Source organism: Cyanistes caeruleus, chromosome 14 (genome assembly GCF_971803275.1).
Source record: "Cyanistes caeruleus chromosome 14, bCyaCae1.hap1.1, whole genome shotgun sequence".
In the NCBI taxonomy this organism is placed as follows: Eukaryota; Metazoa; Chordata; class Aves; order Passeriformes; family Paridae; genus Cyanistes; species Cyanistes caeruleus.
In genome coordinates this window covers 11,217,483-11,228,809 of record NC_141714.1, presented here as the reverse complement: position 1 = coordinate 11,228,809, position 11,327 = coordinate 11,217,483, and the positions used below count along the sequence as shown (strand labels likewise).

Genomic DNA, 11,327 nt, shown 5'->3' with positions numbered 1-11,327 from the left:
TGAACCTGCCTCTTCAGACCATGCTTTGTATGGTTTTTATTTTTGCTGATCATCATTTTATTTGAATTTGATTTCCTTTCTTTGCAAGTGGTCAGTCTGGGCCCCTTGTCCTGCCACCAGTGACAGCTGGGCTTCACGTCCTTCTGCTGCCACCGGCCTGGTCCTGGCTGCTGATAACAGCTTGGTTTCCATTGTTCTTCCGCTGATAACAGCTTGGGCCCCACTGTCTTTGCCCTCTGGGGTTTCCTTGCTTTGTACCACAAAATTCCTTTAAGCTTAAAATTTGTTAGCAAGAGAAAAAGTACATACATAGCCAAAAAGTATTTTACATATAATATTCATCCTAATACTTGCAAAAGCCAATATCACAATACGGATTTATAACACTCCCATGGGCAAACAGTCTTCCCAAAACTGTTGCGGTGTGGGTCCCTCATCCACAGGGTGCAGACCTCTAAGGACAGGCTGCTCTCGCTGGAACCGGGGCTCTCTCTCTCTATTTGTGTCTCTCACTGGATCACAGCTTTCTCCAGCACCCACCCACTCTGGTGTGAGCACTTCTCCCACAGGCTACGAGTGAATCTCTGCATCCCCCTGGGCTCCAGGTGTTACAAGGGGGCACTTTGTTTCCATGCTCCTCACCACGGCCTGCACAGAGCCGAGCACGGAGCACCTACACTTGGAGCACCTCCTCCCTCGTCCGTTTTGTTTTCCATTGACCTTGGTGACACCATGTTGTTTTCCCTCACAAGTCTTCTCTTCCTCCTCTTCTCTGTGTTGAAGAAAAGCTGCTGCCCGTAGGTGCCGTAGCCACCAAGTTCCAGCAATTCAAAGATTCCTAGAGGATCTTGCAGCGCTGTGAGATTGATCTGGGTTGGGTTCAGTGTCGGGAGTCACTCGCCACGTTTTCGCTGCCGGCCAGGCGGCCCCGCTGCCATTGTGTGGGCGGTGGCGGCCGCGGCGCTGGCGCCATTGAACGCCTCTCCTCACGCAGGGCACCGGGAAGGAGAAGCCGCCCCCGGCCTTGTGGCCGCGGCGGGGCCGGCTGGGGTCGGCCAGGCAGGCAAGGCTCGCTGCAGGCCGCACCGAGATGGCGGCGGCTGCGGTGGCACATTGCCGCGGGCTGGGCCGGGATGACCCTGGCGGCGGCACCTCGCCACCCCTGGAAAAAACTGCCCGTGTGCTGGTTTGATTTTCTTCTTAAATGTCATCACAGAGGCGTTACCGACATCTCTAATGGGGCCAGCAGCATGTCCATCTTCAGAGCCATCAGAGTGGCTCTGTCGGACATGGAGGAAACTTCCAGCAGCTTCTCACAGAAGTCACTTCTGTGACCCATCCCCTGCTACCAAAAAGCACCATTGAATATGTACATGCATGTGGGCAGAAGATTCCTGCAGTCTCTGTAACGCATCATTTAGGATCTCCATTTGTGAATGTTGGCATTTGTGAGTAAAAAGACTTGCACAAATCTAGCAGAGAAAAATATTACTCTCTCCTGTCCCCTCAGACTGATACTATAATGAGTCACAGCAGTGATTTTGTATTTGTTTGTTCCTACAGATTCCTTTGCTAAGGCAATGTTCTTATTGTCAGATTGTTTATTCCTGCTCTAGCTTCATGTTCCTGTATGTAGATGTAGAGAAGAAGCTGCCTTCAACCCACAGTGAGCACCTTGTGCAATTTGATTTTTGAATGACTCTGGAAGCTTGGAGATGGTACTTTGTAAGTGATCTTTTCTAAAGGTCCATTCCAATCCACCCAGTGGGGATCAAAGGAACCTGTTATAGAAAGCCGATGATAAAGTCCAAATGAGGTCACTGTCAACTTCACTGTAGATTTCAAAGAAAGGGAAATTACTGAAAAACATTTGTTTAATGTGTCTTCTTTGAGACCAAATGCACCAATTAACAAGGAAGTATTGCAAGTTAAGAGTCCTTTTTGCTGTCAATAACTGTCGTACAAGATACATTAGTTTCCTTACAGGCACTCTGCCACAGGAATTTTATGCCTCCCATAAATTTAAGCATGAATTATTGCAGGAGAATTACACAAGGGCTCCTACTAAATAATATGTGTTACAGTTAAGATAATAATTTCTTACATGACCTGGTGACAATAATGACAAGTAAATGGTTGTCTTGTTGGTAGCAATGCAAATATATCTCAAATGGGTCTGGAGACAGAGAGCCTTTGATCTAATGTCCAGCTCTGGGTTGCCAGTTCAGTTGCTATTTTGATACTGAATTCACCCCAGTTTGAAAATTCTTTACTTATAAAATATCTTAGAATATGCTATTTTTTTATTCTGCTTAATTGTATTTTCCTGATCAGGTGAATTTAGTACATGCTGTCATTAATTTCTGAAGTTAGAAATTAAATATGTCTAATATATGAGTGCAAATATCAGTTGATGGGACTGTCCTATCCTTTACCTTCATTTTTGTGTTTGTGAAAACTGATAAAGGCCTTGGTCAGAAACTGCTAGAAGCAAGTTAGTCAAATAAGAGGTAAAACCATGACAAACTCTTTTATATTTGGTACTTGTACTTTTTTTGATACTTTTGTAACATTTTAGATTTTAAAACATCTTATTTTACTTACTACTCTAGTAAGAAATGGAAAATATATGGACTTTCATGTCCCATAGACTTTTATTGTGAGGTGATAGCATTGTGGAAATCTGCAGAACCTTTTCCATTTTTTGTGTTCTTCTGAATGCAGACACTAGATGTGTTGAACAAACAGATCATTCTAAAAACATTTATTTGTCAAAGAAAGGAACAATGAGACAGACAAGTCTTACTTAGCAGGAATAGTTTTGCATCTTGACTGAGCAGAAATAACCCAACTGGAGATGCATCCCTTGACTGAAGCAGTACAAGGAAGCCTCAAGGTTCACCTTGTATCATCCAGGGCCGGATTTGAGATTCTCAAATGCCTCTTTTGGTCAAAAGTGGTGGGGAGCTTTTCCCAAGAGAGCAAGAAAGCAGTTGAATGGCACTGTAGGCGTGGTTAGAGGTACATAAGCTGCTCTTGGAGTCAACTTGGCCTTCCGTGGGACAGCCATCCCCACCAGCACTGATGACTGCTTGGTGTCAGTGGTTATGGTATGTTCTCTGTTTGTAAGCGTCTGCCAAATCTGGAGTTGGCTCAGGGTTCTGCTGTTATTGGTTGTGCTGGGTAGATCTAGGGAGCATTCTCCCAAATGTGATTTTGTTGCTGTGAGAGAGAAGGAAGGAACTGTAGGCTGCACATCGTGCAGGATTATTGATTTCAAATACAATGTACACAGCCTTTGATGAACTTCTGAGTTTAGGATGATTTCTTCTACCTGAAGTTTCTTGTCAGCTTTAATAATTTCTTAGGCTATTCTTGAACCTAGGACGTAGAAGAAAAGAATTTTTAAAAATTCCTATATGCTTTTAGAGTCCATTTTTTTCTCATTTATTGACAGCAAAAGTATAGAAGCCAGTCTAAAACTAAAGCTATGCCATCTTCTATGGTACTGGGGCTGCTTTCCTAGGCTGGATGTGTACCTAGAAGCAGAGGTGCCTTAGGTGTCACCACAGCTGTGACAGTAGTGTAGACTGTACTCTCAATTTTGCTTTAGCAGCAGCTCTGTCTGCACAGCATCTTCCTCCCAAGAGTGCTTCCTCAAGTATTTGCACAGCATTGTCCTCCCAGGATTGCTTCCCCAAATGTTATGGAGATGATAGTTCACATGGGATGTGAGTAATTGATTTTGTCAAGGGAGAGGTGCCTGCATCTTTGCAGGCAGCCCTTCTCTTGAGCTCTTCATGGAGACAGTGGGAGATGAGGAATACTGGAATTCCTGTTATAACTGAACAGACCTTCTAGTGGTCATAATAGCTTCAGTTTTAATTTTCTCCATTATCATATATATATATCATATCATATATATGTTTTGAGTAAGTATGTTCTGGTAACATGTTGAAGCTTCAACTTCAGTTGAAGACGCAGTTATGTGAAGAGGAGTGAACAAGTCTTTGCTCTCAAAGTTTTTTTCTTTTTTTGGAAGCTTTCGTTTTGAAAGGAAGGAGTAGGCAAGGATGGGAAGAAGAATAGAGATAAAGACACTTGATTGAGAACATCAGGGAGTTATGGAAAGGTATCTGCCATTTGAATCCCAGACTAGTACCATGTCTGCTATTGAAATTAAGTGCAGAAAGAGCCATCTTTGTTAGCAAGGTTACTCCTGCATGTAATTTATTACTTCCCTTCTCCTGGCCTTTCGTAAGGTCTTTAGGAAGCAGCTGCGACAAATACTTGAAAATGCTTAATTTTGCTCCTTGTTTCTCCTTTTTTACTGTTTTCTTCTTACTTTTGTGGGGCAGGCTCCTATCAAAACATTTAGAGACTTCCCTGACTGCCAGTCTTCATACTTTCCATGACTGAATTATGTTACATTAGGTGTTCCACACAGACATTGGAATGATCAATAGCTTAAAAATAAGATGCTGCTACAGCTCCCACTGAAGAAAGAGTAACTGCCTCTATTGACTTAAAAGAGCAGGAGGACATGAATGGAGACAGGAAAACAGGCCAGTTTCCCCCAAAATGCATAAAAATATAAAAAAGGGCACCTCTTACATGAATTCCCCTGTTGTATGTCTGAGACAAAGGTTAGAAGTAGGTATGTTAGGAGTGCACAAGTCTGTTTTCTGTGAATGCTGGTTTGGCCTCTTGCTGTGAGTGGGTGTTTATGCTCATCCCAGGGATGCTTGTGACAAAAGGATGGATGTTTTTGGTGCTATTGCTCAATTCTGAGTGCCCTTGGCAAGTAGAGAGATTAATGAGTTGAATGCAGCATGAATATATCAGGAAGGTATTTGTTCTTTGGAAATGTTAAGAATCTCAAATTGGAATGCTTTGGGTGTGGGTGTGTCAACATATTTGCAGGATGTAATGGTGGGGGGGATCAATGAGTCCACAAAATTAAAATCAGATGAAAGGGATCAGGAGGTGTTTGTCAGCTCAAACACATTGCCTTTGGCTCTGGTCTGAGCTGTGCTGTAGGTATGCCTATGTACCTTGCTGGTCCTGACCTTGTCTTGCTGACTTCTTGGCTTGCCCTGCTGACCTGCCTCTGGTGATCCCTGTGGCAGTCACAGCCCTGCTCTGCTGCCCTTGCTTAGCACATTGGGACTGTGCCCTTGCTGAGGATCGAAGTCCTGGCACTGTGTGAATTCAGTCTCCGTGTCCTCTGTGGACTTGTGAGAGCTTCTGTTTGGTATATTCTGTATGTAGCTTGACAGAGAGAAAGATGCAAAACTTGAGCTTTGTGTCCAGTCTATGTGGCCCTGGGACATCTGGAGGTGCAAGTTGAAATTTGCGGCCTTATACCAGTTGGGATCTCCTAGGAATTTTCTGCAGCAAAGTTTGGAAGACCTGCTCATTCTGTCCTGTAACCTGGGTGTGAAGAGTGGAGAGGAGGTGGAGGAGTAGTGAACATCTGTCTTAATGCAACTGTACTAACCTGATCTGGGTAGCACTTACCTGGGAAATGCCCTGGGTTTGTGTGAGGATGTCCTTTTTAAGAAGTGACCTTAGCAATGATAATGCTGCCATTTGCTGAAGTCTGTTATTTTTCACTGCAAACCTCGAGTGCATAAATGCTGACAGTTTTGTGCTTGATCTTGCTAATGACCTACAGAAGATGTGTTCTGTCTGCCCTTGCACTTCTTAATCTTCAATTTATTGGAAGTCCTACAACTAATTACAGTCAAACAGATACTATTTCTTTCCCAGAAACATGCATGGTAAACACATGAGCACTTTGAATTATTAAATGTAGCCTGATGTACCACTTAGTGTGCATGTGAACTTTTACTCTCTGCCTGATTCCTGTAACTAAGTAAACACATATCATAGATTCTGAAGCTCCAAGAACAACTGTGAAACTTATCTCTTTACTTTGGAAAATAAGGCACAGAATCATAGAATGGTTGTGAAGTCCTGTCTTTGCTGGCTTTCTCTGATGTCCCCAGGAACAAATCTGAATTTTACCATTACCTTGTGTATTTTTCACCACAGGGTCTCTGTTTGCTGAGTGAAATTTTCTGTTGACAGTGGCTGGTAGGTTTGATCCCCATGAATGAATATGTGCCCATTGTGCCAGCAATGGTACAGGAAGGAGCATAGTCATATTTATGGTACCTGACTTGACAATATGTTGGGCTGAGCTGTGGCTTCTAGGACCTAGAGTGGCTTTTGAAAGCCCTCTTGAGTATCTCTGCACAGTGCTGTGTGCGCTCTGGTAATGAAGAATGACTTACTGTGTCAGGAAAAGAGGTACTATTTACATCTATAAGAATTTCCATACCTAGTTGGCAGCATGGAGAAGGTTTCCATTTTATCTCCATTCAGACCAAAGGAAGGTAGAATTTCACTACAGAACAATGTGTCTGTGAGTGCATAACATGTTCTACCTTGAACACTTGGTACGAATACTGAGAAAGGAACTAGTTTTGGAAGACATAGTGTGGGATAGACAATGGAGTAGGGAAGTTGGGGAGAGCATGTGGGCCTCGTAGTTCCACACATTAATTTTAGCTTTGATGGTTTTAAAGTATGTCTTTTGAGTAAAGCTCAGTTTACGCAACAAAGTGTGATTTATGACTAAGTTTAGACCACACTAATTAGGATAGAGTCCATGGCAAGACAATATTTCCTAGTATTTATGAGCAAATGTGCATTGTTCTATAGGATACTAGTTGTTAAAAGAAAAAAATATTGTTGAAGGAGTATTTGATATTTCCACAGTATTTAAACCTACATTCTCAGACACAGCTGTATTCAATCATAACTGGAAAGAAGTAATGCTTGTCAGTTTGAAAATCAAACAAAGAAGTATCTGGAACTGAACATCAACTCCACAACATTAATTCTGTCACAACTCAAATACATGGAAACAAAGGTATTGTCTCCAATTGTTTCTTGCCATGTAGAGAATGCAAGTAATTCCTTTTGGTCATGCAGTTTTTTTATAGGAGCTTTTTAAAATCAGAATTATTAGATACAATAATACGTGTTAATGGCAGTAATTCCTACTGCCTCTAAGGGTTCATCGTCCATTGACATTAATTATTCTGGTTTTGGCTCATTAACTTGGAAAATCACTAAACAATTGCTTTGTTACAAAATGCCATATTTGAAGAATGTGTTTGATGGAAATGCATGTCTACTTATCATCTTCATATCACTATTGAGAGCTTGTCTTCTACCTCAGAATGATTCACTGTAAGAATTGTAGAGAACAGGAGTTTTTGCAAATGGCTTTCAAAGGAAAATAAAATTGGAACATGTCTTCTTGTCACTCATACTTGGTTATCACACAGTAGAAGACAGAAGTGAATTCTTTCCAATTTTCAATTTTCAAGCTTGTAAATTGAAAAATCCCAATCTGCCCTTTCTAGCTTAAGGAGGATTGATGACAGAAGGTCACATTTTCAAAATGAATATGTTACACCTTACCCCTTATGGTATCACTATTTTCAGATTTTATATTTACCCACTGCCATAGTTTTTCAGCACCTTGTAATCATCAAGGTAGTTATACTCTTGTTTTGGTTTGAAAAGATAAGTGTTTGCTAAGGAAGGCAGAAACTTTTCTTGAAATGGAAAAAATGTAAACCACCTCCCCCCCTCCCCCCGCCCCGAATTATTATAATCTTGAAATTAAGGGGTTCTCAGGCAAAGATAGGGGAATAGTAATAACAGTTTTTTACTAGGAAAATTAAAATAAAAATGCAGTAGTACAAAAAAGAAGACTAACATTAAAAACCACCTACTTGGCCTGTTTGATCTCAGGACACATCTCACAGTTATGGGTAACTTGAGAAGTACTGTCTATTGTTAGATCTACCTCTTGGTCTCATGTCTACTTATAGGTGACATCTCTGTTTTGATGACCTGAGGCATCATGAGCCCATTGAACTAGGAACAACTTGCCTTTATGTTGCCAATTTAAGTCTATTTGTGACACTTCTATTTTTGCAGCTTCATCTGCTTGCTCATTGTTTTGGTGCTCCTTATTAGCCTGACTCTTGTGGATGTGGGCAACTGGAGAAAAGCTGCTGTGGTGTTCCAAGTCTCCAAAGATATACAGGTTTATTATGCTTGGATCCTCCCCCTAGGTGGAGCATCTCACAATGGGATGATGTAATTTCATCAGTCATGCAGTAAGACCCAATGGCCCATTAACAAAGATATTCTACTAGAAGAAGGATGGGCTGTGGAAGAGATACAGAACACTGTCACACCTGGTTTTAGCAGCTGGCCCATTAACAGAAGATATCCCCCAGTTATGAGGGATGGGTCATGGAAGAGATAAAGAAAACTGCCCCATCTGGTTTCAACAGATAGTAATAGAATATATACTTTTGGTTATATCTTGCACTGCAACCCAAGACAACACTCTAAACCCTTGGGAAAGAGGGAAGTCCTATTATCTTTTGTTTATAACTAAGAAACTAATTTGCAACAAGTCTGTTTGTCTTGTCTGTGATTGGATAAAAGATCGGTGACAAATCTGTCAAATTACAGAGCGAGTGGTTGGACTCCAGGTTGTGTCATTTTAGCATCTTCTGCAAAGTTGACTCCACAGCTGTTCGTAAAGGTGAGGGGTGGGTTTTGACTTCTTGTTCTGTGTGTGCTATCTAATTTATTGATGTAAAATTTTTGACACACTAACATGCATTTAAATGTTTTGTAAGCTTCCTGACTTAAGAAGCACTGACAGACAATGAAACAGCAAAGAGCAGCAGTCAATTGGTGCTTGGCAACAAACACGAGCAGAAATTCTAGAGAGCAGCAGGTAGAGAGTGTGGAAATATTTCTCCCTCTGTAGGTCATGAATTTGGGCTGCATGGTGTTAACTAGACACCTGGTTTGCTCTGAAGACCAAAAATAAGTGTTTTGACTTGTATAATTTTTAACTGCTAGGGGTAGCCATAGATGTTTTTTAGTGATTGCACTATCATAACCTACAATTAAAATCTTTCTGTGGCATTCATTCCTAGACAGTGACCATCTCAGAAATAAAATCACTTGGGAATACAGTTAACACCAGGAAGGAAAAGAATCTGATATATGAGTTAGCTAAGTGACAATGATGGGTCTTTGCTATAATCAGACAAGTATATTAAAGGTATAAGCATCCAGCAGGAAATAATTATTCAGGATGGGAGGAGGAGCAAAATCAGGAAATGTAAGGTTATAACAATGGTCTCCCAAAATAGATGTGGGAGGCACATTAGAATCAAGAGCAACAAAATTTTAGTGGAAGTATTTTAAAAATGGGACACATCTAACAAAGTGAATGATGATTTTGGCTCCAGCAGTTGCAGCTCATGAGAGTCAGGGAGCTTGGGGTGGTATCTGGATGGTTTTCTGGTAGAATAACTGAACAGCTTCAGGTCAGGCATGCACTGTCTGCTGAAAGATGTAAAACAGCTTTACAAGATGGAGAAAATAACCTGGAAGAAAAGATGGTGAAATGAATAGAAACGAGAAATGAATGAGAAATGAGTAGGAGGAAATGTGTCTGTGCGGGATTTTGAGAGACGGTCTAGGTTGAGAAGTGTGTGTGCTAAAAAGGAAGGGGTGGGGAGATGTTGCAGCAGGAAGAAGGCAGCACCTACAGACAGGTAGGGAAGTCGCAACAGAGACAATATTTCAGTGGAGCAAATTTCAATGCAGGTGCTTCCTTTCAATAGAAAAAAAATGGGGCTCTTTGGAGAGGCTTGAGCCCATCAGCTGGGGACACCTGTGGCAGAGATCAGGAGAAAACAACAAAGATTTGCTTCCTTAGGCAAAGGAGGGCACAATACTTGTGGCAATATCTAGTACCAGTCTGTGCCTAAACTGACAGTTGAGAAATTCTATGCTTCACTTCTTTTTCATATCAGCAAATTATTTAATTCATCTCTTTTGGGAAATAGAAACTTTCCTTTTAACTGCAGCCTGCAATTTTCTTTGGCTATTCAACATACATTTCTTTTTAGAAAAAGTGACACTTCCCATTGGCATGATGTGATATTGGGAGCTATGTGGATTTGCATGAGCTGCTCTTTATTTCTGAAGTGTTTAAAGACTGCCTCTGTGCTTTGAAGCCTCCTAAACTCCTCGCCTGTTGGTGAGCTACCGTGTATAACGTTCCCACTGGAGGAAATATGTGACTGGTGTAATTTGAAAGCCTGTTTCTCTTCATCTTCACCTCAGTTTTATACCAGGTCTGAGTGGGAACAGGCTCAGGCTCAATAGCTCTTCAGTTTGTGATGGGAACCATGTAACAGGATTAATAAATCATCTTTCTAACTTAAAAAACCCTCAAACACCCCCTAACCTGCTTAGATAATAAAACTTTGAATAATGAAATAATCATAGATCTGTTGCTTTATCTGAGGCTTAAAACATGTCTTCCTCCTTAGTATATTTTGCTCTTTTGCTTAACCATCCATTTATGGTATTTCTCCACTGCAGAAACAGAACTCAACACTTCTGCTGACTGGACAGAGGGTCAGATCAATGCAGGACAAATTCCTTTTAATGAGATTTTGATTCTTTGACATTTCCAATCAATGTATACTTGAAACAAGTGGAAGGAGTCTGATCTTACTGGTCCAGTTCTCAATTGTTTCTCAAGTAGGTAATCAGAGATATGTCTCAAGGGTTTTGTTTTTTTTATTGGAAGTCATAAACTTGTGTTTCTCCATGTTAATATCTCCTAAATATAACACTGTACTTCAGTGAGAGCTTGCTTTTGTTTGTGTTACTGTGTTTCGAGAAAGAACTACTAGACAACATTAAGGTCTCTTAATTAGTAACTAGGAACACCCTGAGGTGTGGAGCTAGAACAGGAACATACACATCATTGGCGGGTTAGAAGTATTTGTTGTTATCTCTCTTTGATAATATATATTCTTTACTGGTAGACACATTTTGATACACCTCACCTCTTACAAAAACAGTAGGTGCCTGTTCCCAGGAAAGCTTCTTCGGATCCAGAGTGTGTGAAGTTGCCCAACTTGCAGGACTGTGTAGGGTTAGCACCTGCATAGAGGCTTAAGTCTCAGCTCTGTGAACTAGCTAAGTGGTTAACACTGGAATACCTGCCTTGCTCTGCTTTAAATCTCATCCTGGCAATCTCCATCTGTGGGAACTAGGATTGCTGCTGCAACTTCCCTGTTGAGCAGGTTATTTAGAGTTATTTGTTACAGCTACTGCAGTCCTTTTGTCAAGGCTTTGTCACATATGCCTGGCACTGAAAGGCCTTGGCTTGAAGGCTTTATTTTAGAATAAAG

General features: G+C 41.2%; 1 long non-coding RNA gene across 1 annotated transcript; it reads left to right on the top strand.

Annotated features, from left to right (window-relative positions):
- Positions 1-1,034: 1,034 nt before the first annotated feature.
- On the top strand, positions 1,035-10,401 carry LOC147650552 (uncharacterized). Its single transcript, XR_015276578.1, has 2 exons — positions 1,035-1,448; positions 1,564-10,401. It is a non-coding gene; the product is annotated as an uncharacterized LOC147650552 (long non-coding RNA).
- Positions 10,402-11,327: the final 926 nt, after the last annotated feature.